Source organism: Pogona vitticeps, chromosome 1, assembly GCF_051106095.1.
Source record: "Pogona vitticeps strain Pit_001003342236 chromosome 1, PviZW2.1, whole genome shotgun sequence".
Taxonomy (NCBI): domain Eukaryota; kingdom Metazoa; phylum Chordata; class Lepidosauria; order Squamata; family Agamidae; genus Pogona; species Pogona vitticeps.
In genome coordinates this window covers 111,012,871-111,028,694 of record NC_135783.1, presented here as the reverse complement: position 1 = coordinate 111,028,694, position 15,824 = coordinate 111,012,871, and the positions used below count along the sequence as shown (strand labels likewise).

The following is a 15,824-nucleotide window of genomic DNA, read 5'->3' as shown; positions in this document are numbered from 1 at the left end:
AGCAGCATGGGAATGGAGGCAAGTACAGTATTGAACATCTCAACCCTGGATCAAAGACACCATCACTCGAGGAGAAAACACAAAAAGGGCACAGAAAAGCTTGCCTTCATAGAGAGGTAATCTAATGAACACAGGAGTGGCTCTATCTATCCAACGCAGAGCTACATCAGCAAATGTTAAAGAAGAATTTTGAAGAGAGTTTAAAGGTTTTGCAAAGCAAAACCAAATACAGTAATGCTTCCATTACTTGTCTCAAACAGCAGACCACTACAGGCATGAATCATGTTTGAATAATAACTGTAAGTGCTAACAGCATCAGGAAACTTGTAAGATTGTTTGCAATGTTTTTACACTTGTGGAAGGCCAAAACAGTGCTACAGAAGGTACAGAAAGCAAAGGCAGAATTAAATCTTACTTTGCTATCACCACTGTATCCATACAATGTCAACCAGTATAACTTTTCAAAGTAATGAATATCTCAAATAAAGGTAAATGAGAATAATTAATGTAGTGTTCTGAAGTCCAGTGGGATTAGTTTGTCTTATATTTTTGTGGATGAAATCACTTTTATTTGCACCATAATGGACAACACCATTTTAAGAATCAGAGACAGATAAAGCTAGGATACCCAGGAGTCATTGTCCACTTACACAACCTTGTCCACTTGCACAACCTGAGTATGTTAATAAATTACCTGCAATTGTGAATTTAGAAACTTGGGTTCTGAAGGTAGTTAATTCCCTTTCAAGAGGAACAGAGAAGGAGGATTTCTTTGTTAAAGAAATCTGAAATTTATAATTTTTTATAATACAGTGGTGCCCCACTTGACGATTACCCCGCTCAACAACGAATCCACTTTACGATGAGTTTTTTTCAATCGCTATTGCGATCGCAAAACAATGTTTAAATTGGGAAAATCCCCTTGATGACTATCGGTTTCCTGCTTCAGGAACCGATTTTTCGCTTAACGACGATCAAAAACAGCTGATCATCAGGTTTTCAAAATGGCTCCCCGGTGTATTCAGGATGGATTCTTCGCTTTACAGGCATTGAAAAATGGCCACCCTATGGAGGATCTTCGCTGCATGATGAGGTATTTCGCCCATTGGAGTGCCCTGACTGGTTTTCAATGCATTTCAATGGGTTTTTTTACTATTGCTTGACGATGATTTTGCTTAACAGCGATTTGAACGGAACGGATTATCGTCATCAAGCGAGGCACCACTGTATCCAGTTTTCTTTGCGGAGAAATATATTTGAAAGAGTAATGATTTTCAACTCCAGAAACATCATTTATCCAGAGCCCTTTGAAATTCAGCCTGTATGTGGCAACACAAAAGCCTTGATCACCCCAATGAATTCCTTATGCTAGACAAGAGTCCAAGCAATCAGTTGGTTCCTTTAGATTTCTCAGAGACTATAAACGCTATCCTTTGTATCCTTCTCAATCATCCTGAAGGGTTGGGCTGGGTAGGTTGTACTTGAAGGTTCTCACTTCCTATATTACTTTACCCTGGAAGTCAGATAATTTGCCATGTACCTTTTTTATAGAGTCAAAACCTGTCTTTAATGGTGGTTATTTTGTAAGTGTTTCTCATTCAGTTTTAACATAAAGTGTCAGCCTATTGTGTTTATATTAATAATTTAAATCATTTAGCACAGAATTATTTAGAACCCCTTTATGAAAATATTGAATAAATCCTGTTTACGGTTATGACAGATCAAATAATGGTTTTTTAAAAAGATCCTTGACCTAGGGATTGTAGAAGGGATTTGAAAGCTGGGGGGGGGGGGTGGAGAGGGAGGGAGGGAGGGAGTATTAAACCAAATCTTAACCATACTGGGACTAGAAACATTTGTCTGTTCTAATGCCACATTACTAACAAAACAGCACAAACTCAAAAGCTTAAGTACCATGTGCTAACAACCCCCAACCTAGGTGTGTGCTGTATTTAATGTATCAACAACCGTACAATACAAAAGTATAAGCAGACACTGACATGGACTCCATCTCCTGACATCCAGATGTCCACAAACAAGAAAGGACACTGAACAAAGAGCCCTTTGAACAAAGCCCAGGCCACTGGCAGATTACAGCAAACTAGTTCAGGAACAGAATGCCAAATTGCTTCCATCAATGTAAATGCCAGTATGCAGCAGAAGTCTCTGGAGGCTCCCACAGAACTGAGCTCCTCGATGAATTAATGATTAGTTTACTACCTTAGGTAGTTTATGGATCATTCAAAAAACAAAGCTGAGATCTGTGGCACCTTATAGTATCCAACTATTCTCAGAATGAAATCATTAGTCTGCCCACATACAGCCTTCTTAAGCCATTCTGTCAGCAGTGGTTTCCCTTCGATCGCATAGCAATGAAGTCGAAATGGATAATAACTAGAGATGGGAAGGCCTGGAAAGCACCCCCAAAATAGGAGGGAAAATAGATTTTTCCAAAGCTTTTTGTTTGTTTTGTTTTTTCTGGAAAAATGGAGGGGGAGATGGAGTGTGGAATATGTTCTTTTACAATGATGAATAATATGTCTGTGACATGGTATTCAGACTATATAACGTGAAGACTTTAATGAAAGACTTCTGAGACTATGTAATTTCTCTCCAGACATGTAAAAATGTGGAAATTTTTCATTTTTTCCTGGAAAAAAATGAAAATTTTCCAAAATTTTATATTTCTAATAATAAATGCTGGTGTTTGCATTTTCCGAAATGGGGGACCAAATATTTCTTTCTTTATTGCTTCCAGTACTCCTAGGAACAGCTGCATTCCAAAACCATCACAACATCTGTTACAGCCCAATTTGAATGTCTGCAGTTGCATCCTGCTCCATTTAATTTTAAAATTCTGAACTTGGAGATACCAAAGCTCTACTTCTTGTTGTTTAGTCATTACATCATGTCCGACTCTTCATGACCCCATGGACCAGAGCACGCCAGGCCCTCCTGTCTTCCACAGCTTTACTAATGAAGTATATTTGTGGAAGGAGTCAGAAATGCATGTGTCAGCCCCTTCCTGCTTGTGTTGCTGGGGAAGGTCTGAAAGGAGCTCTACCTGTGTTAAGGCATGGTTTCTGATAATATGTGATGCTGTTGATCACATACTATCAGAAATCCTGCCTTAACAAGTATTTTATTTGTTTCGAACTAAATGAAGTTAAATATCATATTGAGATCTTGGCTGCAACACAAAGGAATCAGGAATGGAGGGGGGAAGAAATGGAACAAGTATTCCCAGTTGTCTCTTTGAATAAAGCTCATGAAACTAACATCCATGTTTAATCTTTTTACACCCCATCTTCAAAGTTGGTTCTCACAGGGCCCTATGAACAGTTTTGATAAATGTGACTGCTTGAACCTTCCTCTGATATCATTTGACATAATAAAAGTTAATAAAGCTTTTGGAACTTTTCTTGCAGCCAACAGAGATGTCTTGGGTTCCACACACACATCCCAATAACTTGCTGTCACTATTAACCTGTAGCTCCAAGAAGTTTGAGAGAACAGAAGACGGGAGTAGACAATCAGAGGCTGTAGGAGTGGCCATAGCATGCCGTGGCTCCTTTATATTACATATTCCAAGGAGACCAACATCAAGGCAGAATCATGGGCACACACTGCATCTATATGTTGAGGTCAGCTTACTTCCAATATGGCATATCAGTTCAACATACATGATCTGAAACTCACTGCTACCAGTCTGACTTTTGTTGACTTTTTAAAAAATTGAGACTTGTCTTAGTAACCTCAGATTACTGCAGAGGCTGACTGTAATACACACCTACAACCCTTCTTTAATCAAGAACAAATGAGTAACTTAAAAAAGAAGGGTTGCACTTAGTCCTGTGAAAAATTACAAAAAAACAACAATAAATAAACCAGACTTTCAAAAAGCAACAGTTAATTCTTTTGAAACTGTTACTAACACCAAATCTCCAACTCTATTCTGAAAAATTGAGTGAAGGATAATTTATTGGGCAAAACTGAAAATAGCTCTCAAGGAAACAGCAAAAAATCCCAAAATTCAAAATGAGGCAGGCAATACCTTTATTTGGGACCAATCAAACTAATGCAAACCAGCAAACAAGCTTTTGAGTATCATGAACTCTTCACCAGTCTGAATTTTAAGCAAAGCAAGAGTTATAGGAAGACAGAGGTAGTAAAGCTTGATCAACTCTGTGGCCACCAAATCTGCACTTTATTATAAGGTGGCCCACACAAAGAGACAATATATGCAGTAAAGTATGATCCTGCTCAGGATTTAATTTAGCTAGCATTACCTTTCTTCAGGATGGCCCATCATCATCCCCATTTCCAACAGATACCTAATGTTCTCTAGCTACAGTACTATGTATGCTATATCACCATGAAAGCCAGTTGGGAGGATGTTGGAGAGTCATCTCCCCCCCACCCACCCATTATCTACCATTCTGAGAAAAATAAATAAGACCACCATAAGAGACACCACACAGTTCTGAAAGCAATATAGTGCCTATCCTTTGAGGTACATATAATGCTTCTCTGAAGTTGCTGGCTAAGCTATTTGTATAGCATTAGATCCTCCACAGGCACACCACATGCTCTATTACAAAATGACAGAGCTGATTAATTTTAAAAAGGGCGTATATCAGTGCCTAGCAAAGCATTCCTCTCTGTTTAACTTCTGCAGATATTAAATACCTCATCCATATGTGATAATATACTCACTAAACAGGTTGTTCTGATTATCTCGGACTTACATAGCAAGATATGGAGCAGAGGCTGGCAACTCTGGCCTCCCAGACAGCACAGAAATGATAAAAGAAAACATCTGAATGACCACAGATGATTTCTGACCTTTTCTTATGCTTCATAATCAACCAGAAGAAGGATCCAATAAACCACTTCTGAGTACTTTATACCTAGGAAACCCTGACAAGGGTTGTCATAAGTCAGAATTGACTTGATGACAGACAATTATGTAACCAAGAGTTTCCTCATACCAAAGTTAGTTCCCTGAATAGAGGCAGCATTTTTCTTTGTTCTGCTAAATAAAAAACAAACAAACAAACAAAACCACCCATCTGCGATTGTATATTCTGTTATGTGACAATCAATACCAGGAGAGTCAAGGGCACATGACCTAAACTGCCAACACATGCAAGGTTCAATATGTGACCAAAATTGTCATGTCAAGGTATGTACACCATCAGGTTAAAAAGGGGGAAGAGAGGCTCACTATGTTGCAATTCTAAACAATGCAACAATATAGCACAATGCAAAATTAATTCTGGCAGGTCCTGGGCGATAGAAAAACTCAAACTGCAAACCCTATGAGCAACACCTTAAGGCACTAAGCCAAAAAGACGGCCTAGAAAGTAAGTCCGGCGACGTTTATGACACGAACATTTTGCAAATGTAGTTTGCATAGGTGCTCCTCACTCCCTTTTCGTGCATGCAAGTTCCTTGGGGAGAAAAGACGATTATTCTTGCGCTTCATTTCTTTAAACCCTTTCAATCTTACGGCCTTTTTGCCAGATTTCCTAGGGCAAAATCTGGGTGTCTTCCGAAGGGCTGCCTTTTTCAGCCGTCCTGCCCCGACGGCTCCCAGCAGCAGAGCTTTTGCAAACTTTACTCCCCGAGTTCATCCCGTAGAGCTCCACCTTGCAAGGTCCGCTCAGAAGGGCAAGACCCGCACCTGTTGAACTCCGGGCTGCTACTTGGCGGTTTAAAGCCCAAGGTTGCAGGAAGTGGAAATAATATGTCGGGCGTAGTCCTTATCCTTTTTCCTCCCCCCCCCAAAAAAAACCCCTCTCCATCTCCCCAGGCAAAGAGGAACCTACTCTCCCCACCACCACCACCACCCTTAAGCATCTCCACCCTCACCAGTCGCTAGATGAATGGGCTCGGACGGCCGCAGAAAGGCGCGCGCTGGAGAAAAAGCCAGCTCATCGTCAGTGACTCCCAAGGACCCCGAAACGAGCCAGGAGGGCGGCTGATGGCGGACGAGGGAACGGGAGCTGACCCGGCCAGGAAAGCCGCCACGGCTACAACCCTACAGAAGGAACTGGGAGTGGGGGGGGCGGTGACGGCGAAACACAGGCGGCAGGGAAGCGGAAGTAAGGGGCTAGGGGATTGGGCGAAAGGCTGAGTATCCTGAGCGCCTATTGGCTGGCAAGAGCCAGGCGAGGCGCCGGCGACTGCCAAGAGTTAAAGGGGGGGGGGACTGACACGCAAGAGGGCCTTAAGAGAGAGGAGGGCCGAGGGAGGTGGCATGGCTGTCGTCGTCGTCAGCACTGCCGCCACCGGTTGGGTTGTAGGTTCCCGGTGTGGGCTTCCTTCTCCCTGGATGCGGCGGAACGTATTCTCCTGACAGGCTGGATCAGCTTAGGCCTGCTTGTTTATCCAGACGTTGTGTGCCTTGGTAGTTTGTGACTTCAGGCGACGCCGATAGGGTTTTTGACACGTTCAACGAGGGGTTTGCCAGTGAGTTTCTATGCCTGAGAGGGGATTTGAACCCAGCTCTCAGAGTCCTGCTCCCTTAGACTGGTTCTCACGCCGTTTTAATTTCGTGGGACTTGCTCTGGAACATCTACAGGAGAGAGTGTGCTGCCCAGGGCAACCTTTCGTCTACAGTATTTTACTCGGAAATAAGTCCTTCTCACCAGGCTCAGGTCTCAAGAAAACATGAAGCTTGATCATAAACAGGGTGGCTTCAGAGCATTGCAGCCCATCTTCACTCCCTCAGCTCAGCCTCTCTAGTTTATAGAGGTGATTCAGTCCCAAGACAAGGAGTTTGGGATTTGTCCAAATCCTGGTGCAGAGTCCTAGCCTTTATGAATTTGATTTGGTGCTTCGTCATCCTCCCAGTTCAAGAAATCAGCACCTAGGAAAAATTAACTTTCTAAATGCATTTAAAAATTCTTAAGACTGTGTTAATACACAATGCATATTGCACATTCACAAAACTCAACTTTTGTGATATCTTTATTTTAAAGAAACTATTCCAGACCATCTCTGTTCTGACTTCTATTCCATGGCTAAGAGCCTATTATTCATTTAAGCAACTTTCAACATACTTGTATTGTTGGAGAAAAATAACCCTGCATGCTTACACTAACTTTTAGTGGAAGAGGTGTTTTAGGATTCTAAGGGACTTTCTTGGGCTAAAGTGACTTTTCTCACTAACTTATTAGCAAAGACTAGACTTGAGGCAATTCACTCCCCTTTTCTTGCCTGTATCTGCTTCTGTGGTGTGTCCCACTCTTCCTTCCCTGACCATCACTGAAAGCAGACATAATTTCTCTCAGCTCTTGACCTTTCACTATGTGGATGCAGTGGCAAACAGCCTCCCACAGTGGTTCATTCTAGAATTCCTTTATTTTATTCTTCCTTAATTTTCTAATTATAACTGGAGAATTAACTGTGAGTATTATTATTATTCTTTCTACTTTAAGCCAGTTGCAATGTGATTTTTTTAAAGGGTTCTGGATTGGAAACTAGGTTTTAGCTGTACTCTATCAACATTCCCCTGTGCTGTAGCTCATTTATTTTTGTACTTTATACTCTGCTAACATAGAGAATCAACCAAATTCCAACCCACCCACCCCCAAAAAAACCCCACCCCACAACGTGCCACCCTTTCATCTTGGACCTTTCAATATATTTCTTTGGCTCCTTGGATTTTATTTTTTATTTTTATTTTTTGTAGTTGATTGCCATTTCTTTTAAATTTCATATCTTCCTCCCAACATGTGTGTATAAAATCTGCCTATTGAATTGATACTCTATCCATCTGGAGAAGTCATCTGGAGTAGATAGAGATGGAAAGTTAAACTTGTTAATTATAATGTTGGAGTTTTATTGGCAGCCTTGCATGCTCTCTGTAGCTTATGTGACTGGGAGGGATTTTTCTGGGCTGAGGTGATTGTATATCTGTCCAGCATTAACTAGTCATTCCTTTTATCCTTTGAATTCTCTGTTGAGTGTTTCTTTCCCTCTGTTTCATCTGTTGGAGGCAATGCTTTTTTGCTGTTGATCTGTTGTTGGTTGCTAAGTATGTGTGTAGTGAAGAGAGCAGCTAAGGCTATACTGTAATTTCAAGTAACTGTAAGGCAAGTAACTAAGTAAAGAAATGTTTTTATTCTTTCTCCTGCAAATGTCTCAGAATGAATTACTGAGACTCTAAGTGCCAGTTAATTAGAAAGAGGTGGACTCTGGGGAACTTGTAGCTATTCTATGTGGATCTTGATACTCTGCTGTGTACTGCATAGCAAAAGGAAATTTTTATCAAATTCAAAACTCTGCAACAAATTGTCACAAAACTACATTGTTTCAGTGCAACAGATTAACATGGTTGGCTACCCTTCTGGAAACTAAATCGATTTATTAATTTTTCAGAGAGAGAGAAAAGTATTTAAGGCTTTGCAATCCTATGCATGCATACTTAGGAGTAAGCCCCACTGAATATAGTAGGACTTCCCTCTGAATGAATGTGTATCAGATTTGACATTTTATATTCCTTATGTTGCATAATGTCTGACTCATTTAATAATAAACTGAAATTTTGATCCTATTCCAGCAGAAAGACTTGAGAAATCTGGTGATTTTCCACTATGGATATGACTCATGGAGAACATAGTTTGCATTTGTAAAGTTAAAAATTGATGTGAACAGTCACACTTGCAAGCTTTCAACACTCAGCTACTACTAAAACCTTCAAAAGCTGAAGAAAAAAATAATAAATGGGCTGTTCTTGAAGTCAGAATTAGCTGTTTGATATGGCCAGAAATAGCAAAGCGTGCTGCTTATATACTGCCCTATAGTGCTTCAAACACTCTCTGAGCTGTTTACAAGGTAATTATGCAGACTACACATTGCCCCCCCCCCCCCAGCAAACTGGGTACTCATTTTACCGACCTCGGAAGGATAGAAGGCTGAGTCAACCTTGAGCCGGCTACCTGGGATTGAACCCCAGGTCGTGAGCACAGTTTTGGCTGCAGTACAGCGGCTTAACCACTGAGCCACAAGATCTAAATATTTTTGAAAAGCTAAATATACCTATATCGTTGCACCATGGCTGGTTTCTCACCTGTATTAAATGTATCAGCAGTCCATGATCTGAGCAGTAATGGAATGAGTCCCCCGACTTGTACCATGAGCCACTGATGAGTAAAGGGCTAGCTTAAAATTATAAATGACAATAATGCTATTCTCCTGCAATAGCAGGAGTCAAAATAGAGACCCACAATAATGATTTATATTTACTATGAATTGTCAGTAAGAATATCAAAGTCATGTAATAAAGTAACAGGACTATTAGACTTGTTTTATAAATAGAAGAATACAGTATGTAACACATTGCTCAGAAACAAAAAATGTACTGGCAAACTAGAGACTTTTCTAGGCCTGTTACACATGTGTATTTTCACCTGTGTTCTTCTCCCTCAAAGGTGAAAATGTGAAATGGTTCAACTATATGACTTGTTTCTTCAATGCTGACGATTATTAGTGCCTTCAGTTATTAATGTGAAGGATGAAGAACAGGGAAGGAGGAAAGGAAGGATGATGAAAGATCCTTAATGTTTATTAAGATCAAAGCTCTAAATTGCACAAGGAGTCCCCAAGAGGACAAGAAACTCCCTGCTTCAGAAGTTATGTCATCACACAGTGATAGTGGGATGAGCAACATGACATTGCCGGTGGAGCTAAAGACCGTGACTTGCCTCTTTTGTTTTCTAAAAGGATAAAGAAATTGCTCTTCAAAATGTATACATCTCTGTGAACTTGTTAAAAACACCTGGATATGAATGTTCACTTCTATGTTTTTACTTCTAATTCATTCCCATTTTTTAGGTCTGGAAAGAGTGCCAAAAGGGAAATCTACCTATACTTAAGGTTAAAAAGTGAAGCATATATGGGAATTCAAGACCACAAAAGTAGCACATAAAAATTTGTATTCAATCTTAAGTCCATTTTCCAGTTCAGAATTTTAAAAAAGTTAATGTATTTCAGTTATTTATGGGAGAAAATGTGTGCTATGAGGGGTCTGTCTTTGTTAAATATTCTTAAATTAACAAAAACAATTGCAGTTCTTGTATCCTGAATTTAAATGCTGTTCAAAACATGGTTGCTACTGACAATGTAGGAGGAGGAGCTGAGTTATTGCAACCCTGCTGAACCTCTAGTGATGGTATCCTTTTCACCCATTTTATGTTAAACCTATCCCCATGTTTCTACCATTGTCAAGTAAGCAGAATAGTGTGCAAGGAATATAGCTTCCAAATTACAGTGAAGAATTAGTCAAGATCATGACCCACTGAATTAAATATAATTTTTATTTAGTATGCTTAAGATTTTAGTCATGGAACTACATATTTTGGAAGTCTTTGGAAAAACAACATGATTAAGAACAGTCAATCAATCTCACTTGTTGGTCAACATACTGTACGTATGTAGTATTTTCCTTTAAGCAGTATACATAAGAAAACATTACATTTTTAGCCACTAGATGACACTGTTGAGATATATTCTTTCGAATGTACTATGTGGATGAAACTTCCCAATATAAAAATTTGCTGAATTGTCAAAAATACTTATGAAAAATACCTATGTGCAATAGCAGAGTGAGAAACTATAGCAAGAATCTCCAGCAAAGTGCAACACTGAATTTATGGCCCTCTCTCACACAAACAGAGCTTGAAAATAAAAATATATATAAATGAATTAGGACAATCTAGTCACTCGTACCCCCAAAAGAGCCAAACACCATTAACTCTGTGACTTAATTAGTCCTAATCAGTTTAATATATATTCACAATCTTTTCAGCTTTAGTAATTTGTTTTGCTGGGACAATAACCAGCAGAAAAGGTGGAGAAAGTCCAACCCATAGTCAAGAGAAAAAGAATGGGAGTTGATAATGGCAGTAATCGGTGGTGGCGGCGGCAGCTTTGTCCTGTTTTATTTTTAAAAACACTGCAGTGTGAAACTGACGGTACCAAACAGAGAAGTGAGCAGAAGTGTGACGGGTGTGGGAGGAAGATACTTAGGGAACTGGAGCCATGACAAGGGAGGAAGAATCAGAGACAAACCAAGATATCCAGTCAGAAGATGAAAGGGGGAGATGTAAAGAACATACTATCCAAATTCTACAAGCAAGGAAAGTAGCAGTGCTGCTTTCTTTTTCTCTCTCTGATTATACTGGATTCCTGCTTTTCATGATTTTTATGTATAGGTGGGGAGGCAGAAGATGCAGCTTCCATAGAAAAATGTGCATATGCCCAATTAGTAATAGTAATCATGTGCCATCAAGTCAATTCTGACTTATAGCAACCCTTTTCAAGGTTTTAAAGGTAAACAATGCCAGTGATGTCGGCAAATCTTTGGGTCCAAGTCCCAAATCCAAGACTTTGGTACAAAGTCTCAAATCCCAATCCCCAAGTCCAAATCTCTATTAAAAATTAGTCATTCCCTTCCCCCCCTCCAAGAAAAAAAGGAGGGGTAGGTGAGTTCCGAGTTACAAGTCCAGTCCAAAACATAGAGGTGGGGATGAGTCAAGTCCAAGTTGAGTCACCAGCACAACTTAAGTCTGATTTGCCAGTGAGTCCTACATCTTGAGTCTCCATCCCTGGAGAATACTCAGAAGTAGCTTACCATTTCCTTCTTCTGGGGGTACCCTGGGATTGTACACTTAGTAAATTTCCAATTAATAATTTTATTTACCAGTAGATCTATATATCCACTTATTGTGAACCATATATTGTTGGAAAAATTGGCCTATGGGAAATTAAGCAGGAGAATGGCTCATAGAGTTCTGCAAAGCCAACAATTTGTTTACTGCAAATGCATGCTTCAAGCAACTAAACAGCTGTACACACGGACAGCTGGTTAATATAGAAATCAAATAAACTACACAATCAGAAGAAGCTGTATTCTCTGTGCCAAAACAAGACCAGGAGTGGATTGGCATACAGCTCATGAACTGTTAATAGCCAACTTTAGAGTAAAGCTGAAAAAAGAACATTTTAAAAAAATCCAATTGCCAAAATTTAGTTTAAACAACATTCCTGGTGAATTTAAAGTCCACATAAGGAATAGATTTGCATTACCAAAATCAATTAACCATAAATTAGAAGTGGATTGAAACCAGAAAGTACACTGAAGCTATTATTAGGGAAGAATTTTTTTAAAAAATTAAGTTCCTGTAGTAAAAAGAAAAGAAAAACCTAGATGGATGATGGAAGAAACACTTAAAAGATCATATTGCAAATATCTGCTGGCTACTAGAGCACACCAAAGAATTTCTGAAGAGGATCGATCTATGATTTATAGACTACAGCAAAACCTTTGACTGTGGATCATGAGAAACTGGGGGTTATTTTGAAAGAAATGTGCCTCAGCACTTGGTTGTCCTCACCTTTCTTTAGGTAAAAATTAAAAACAAAATGTTAAAATAATTAGACTATTTTTGACCAGAAGTGGATTATTTCATTAGCATTTGTCACGATTCCATGATTCTTTCACCAAACAAAGAGCTCACACTACAGCTGTTATCAGTGATTTCATCAATAATACCTGTTATTAATAATCAAGGTCCAGGCCATATGTCATTTTAAAAGAACCCAATAGAAATTGTTTATTGATGCAGGTGTTGACACAACAATGTTCTGTCTTAAACATTCTCCTTTATTCCTCTCAACCACCACTCTTCTGCCCAAACTTCAAATCTCTCTATCTCCAAAACCCTATCTATGTCTATCTAAACTCCTGCTGCTGCTGAGTCTCTTATACTGCATGACTCCGCTCCTCCAGCACTTCCATTGGTCTATGCAAATATATGAATATTCATGACCTGGGCAAACACCACAGCATTATCTCCGCCATTTGCTTGATCATCTTTTGTACACGTGATAAACTGCATATGCATAACTGCTGCACTGATTGACAAATCAAAGATTTGGCCTGTAGCCAAGTAGCCCCATTTTACTTGCTTATTCTTTGTTGATCTTCCTACTACATTTCAGTGTCTATTAAATGCAGATGGTCCAGCTAGAATTGTGGGAGACACTTTTCGGCACTCATCCATTTGGCAAGGTGTGTTGTTTTTGTTCTCCATAGGTTTAAGCTAGCCTTAGACCTTGAAAGATGTGCAAAACACTCCTAGATTCAGATGAAAAAGGAGTGAAAATTAACGGAAGATAAATCATTGATGTAGGATATGCTGATTACACCATCTTAATCACAGAATGCAGCAATGACTTGAAATTACTTTTTGTGAAAATGAAAGGAGAAAGTGCCAAAGCAGGACTGCAATTGAACATTAAAACCAAAATCATGGACTACACAACTTTAATGTTAACAGTGAAAAAACTGAAAGAGTTAAAGGTTTTACATACCTTGGTTCAATCATCAATCTAAAGGGAGACTGCAGCCAAGAAATTGGAATAAGACTGAGACTTGGAATGGCAGCAGTGATGAAATTAAGTGTAAAGGATGTGTCACTCGGGACCAAGATCATCCACCCTTGTATTTCTGATTGTCATGTATGGGTATGAAAGCTGGATAGTAAAAGTGGACAGAAAAAAAGAGATTTGTTTGAAATATAATATAATGCTGGAGGGGAGCTTTGGACTAACAGAAAGACAAATAAGTGTGTTCTAGAGCAAATCAAGCCTCAACTGTCTCTGAAGATAAAAAATGATGAAACAGGCTTTGGGCACATCATGAGAAGGCAAGATTCTCTGGAAAAGACATTAATGCTGGGAAAGGTGGAAAGCGGCAGGAAAAGAGGAAGCCCAAATATGTGGTGGATTGACTCTCTAAAGGAAGCCACAGGCTTGAGTCTAGAATAGCTGAGCAGGGCTGGTCTTCTGACCTTGCAGTACAGAGTCTTCTGCGATTTAACCTGCAGCGCCACCACGTCCCTAGCTTATGCATAGGGTCGCCATAAGTCAGAGGCAACTTGACAGCATGTAACAGCACTTCAGTATTGCACTGACTCGACATTTTCTAGCTATAAAATGCATCATTCTTTATTAACCTTTTTTGATCCAGACAAACTGTCTATGATGTTTCAAGGATATGCACATAACATGTTGCTGAAGGAGGAACTGAAGGGAAAGGAAGAGAGATGCAGATCTGTGGCAAAATTTAATTGCATAGGTTGCTAGACCCATGTTTTAGGGCAACATTCTCTGTTCTGGCATTTGCCAGAAGTTTTTGACTAGAAATTGGACCATTCCAGCCAGCAATTCAACTGTGGGAATTGTAATCCAAGTCATTTGGAAAGTGTCAGGCTGGGGGAAAGCACCTTAAATGACAAAAAGAGCCGATCTGGGGGAGACAATGTCAGTCACGGTTATGTGTGCCATTTTCTTCTGGGGTTTTATTTAAAGATCCTGATGATTTAATGTTTAATGTGATGAATTCAAATTTTTGCCCACACATGGTAATCTAATCTAGTACTCCAACTAAAATCTTAAAATCTTGTGGTTCTTAATACTATCATTCCAAGCTCTGTGCCCAATTGAAATTTTTTATACTTGTGCAACAGTACCCACTTGGCAGCCATCATCACAGTTATTGAGTGAGTGACAAAAATAGTGGATGAAGTGGTGCAAAAATCTCACATTTGCAGTATGAAAATACTGCATATTGAGAACTAGGCAAATGTGACAAGCGACTACGTAGAGAAACACTTCACAGAAGAAAGCTCTTTTGGATCCCATACACCAAGTTACTAATGACAACACATTTCTTGCTGGGGAAAAAAGCAGTGGCTTGAATCTCTAGAGCAGACCCACTGAAACCAGTGGAAAAAATTAGTTAGCCCTATCCTATCACTGCTCAACTCTGGATGGCTTCTAAATATTGCTTTATCCATTCTTCTTTCCAAGCTCTGCATTCCAGTAGATCTATCCACTCCAAGCATGACTAGAGTCTGCATCTAACCTAATTATCTGGAGAGACCCTATAGCTCAGTAAGCTTCCTTCTGACAAAACCTATATAGGTCCAAGCTGTCGTAAGATGCATGTAGATCTGTGCTGACAGATCCATATGCTTGCTTCTCTTCATCCACGATATAACAAAATGCCCAAGAGGGTAAATTGTAAAGTTCCATGTTCTAATCTTGTCCGAGTCTTCAGGTATTCATTGGCCATCAGTTTCCCCACCACTTTGTGATGCCCAGCTGCTTGAAACTGTTGCTGCAAAACTGGACTGTGACTTGATAGGACAGAACAGGGAAACCTCCCTTTCGCTTTGTGTTGAGATGAGACAGGAAGAATGAGTGCTCTGTTTGTGTGCTTGCTGCAAGAGAGAGAGGAAGGAAGATGGTTTATGTGAGGGAGTTGGGAAGGTCTCTGGGATCGTTTGTGCATCTTTACATGTGTGCATGACAAACATATTCTCATTTTAGCAACAGTAAACAAGATGTACGTATTTATATAACAGGCAAAAAATGACAACAAAACTGGACCCATCTGATGCCATAACCAGGGTATAATGTACAGTAGGACATCCCGTCCATCACCACTGCAATATCTGATTCACTCATGCATCACACAACATTCCCACTAACTTGTGATCCTCAAATATTTTCTGTTTCTACTGCATATACTGCAGCATCCTCACACTGATTTTTGGTGAAAAAGATACGTATGACTACGAAGGCTGGTTTCAGTGTGTGAGGGTTCGGTATAAAGGGGCTCAGTCACCCGCAATAAAGCATGAGACGGTTTTAACTCTTCAACCTTGTCTTTATTTATTAACAATTCAACATTAACAGGAACATCTCTCAGAACGGGATTTAAAGTCTCTTGCGATCTAAACTTTGAC

The 15,824-nt window shown here is 39.7% G+C and overlaps 1 protein-coding gene across 3 annotated transcripts in view; it reads right to left on the bottom strand.

The window, feature by feature from the left end:
• IBTK (inhibitor of Bruton tyrosine kinase) overlaps positions 1–6,086 on the bottom strand; it is a 57,698-nt gene extending 51,612 nt beyond the window's left edge. For all 3 annotated transcript variants that reach the window (XR_012086974.2, XM_020796731.3, XM_020796817.3), the window contains exon 1: positions 5,875–6,086. The gene's annotated coding sequence lies outside the window, so the exon portion shown is untranslated. The remainder of the gene's footprint in view (positions 1–5,874) is intronic.
• Positions 6,087–15,824: the final 9,738 nt, after the last annotated feature.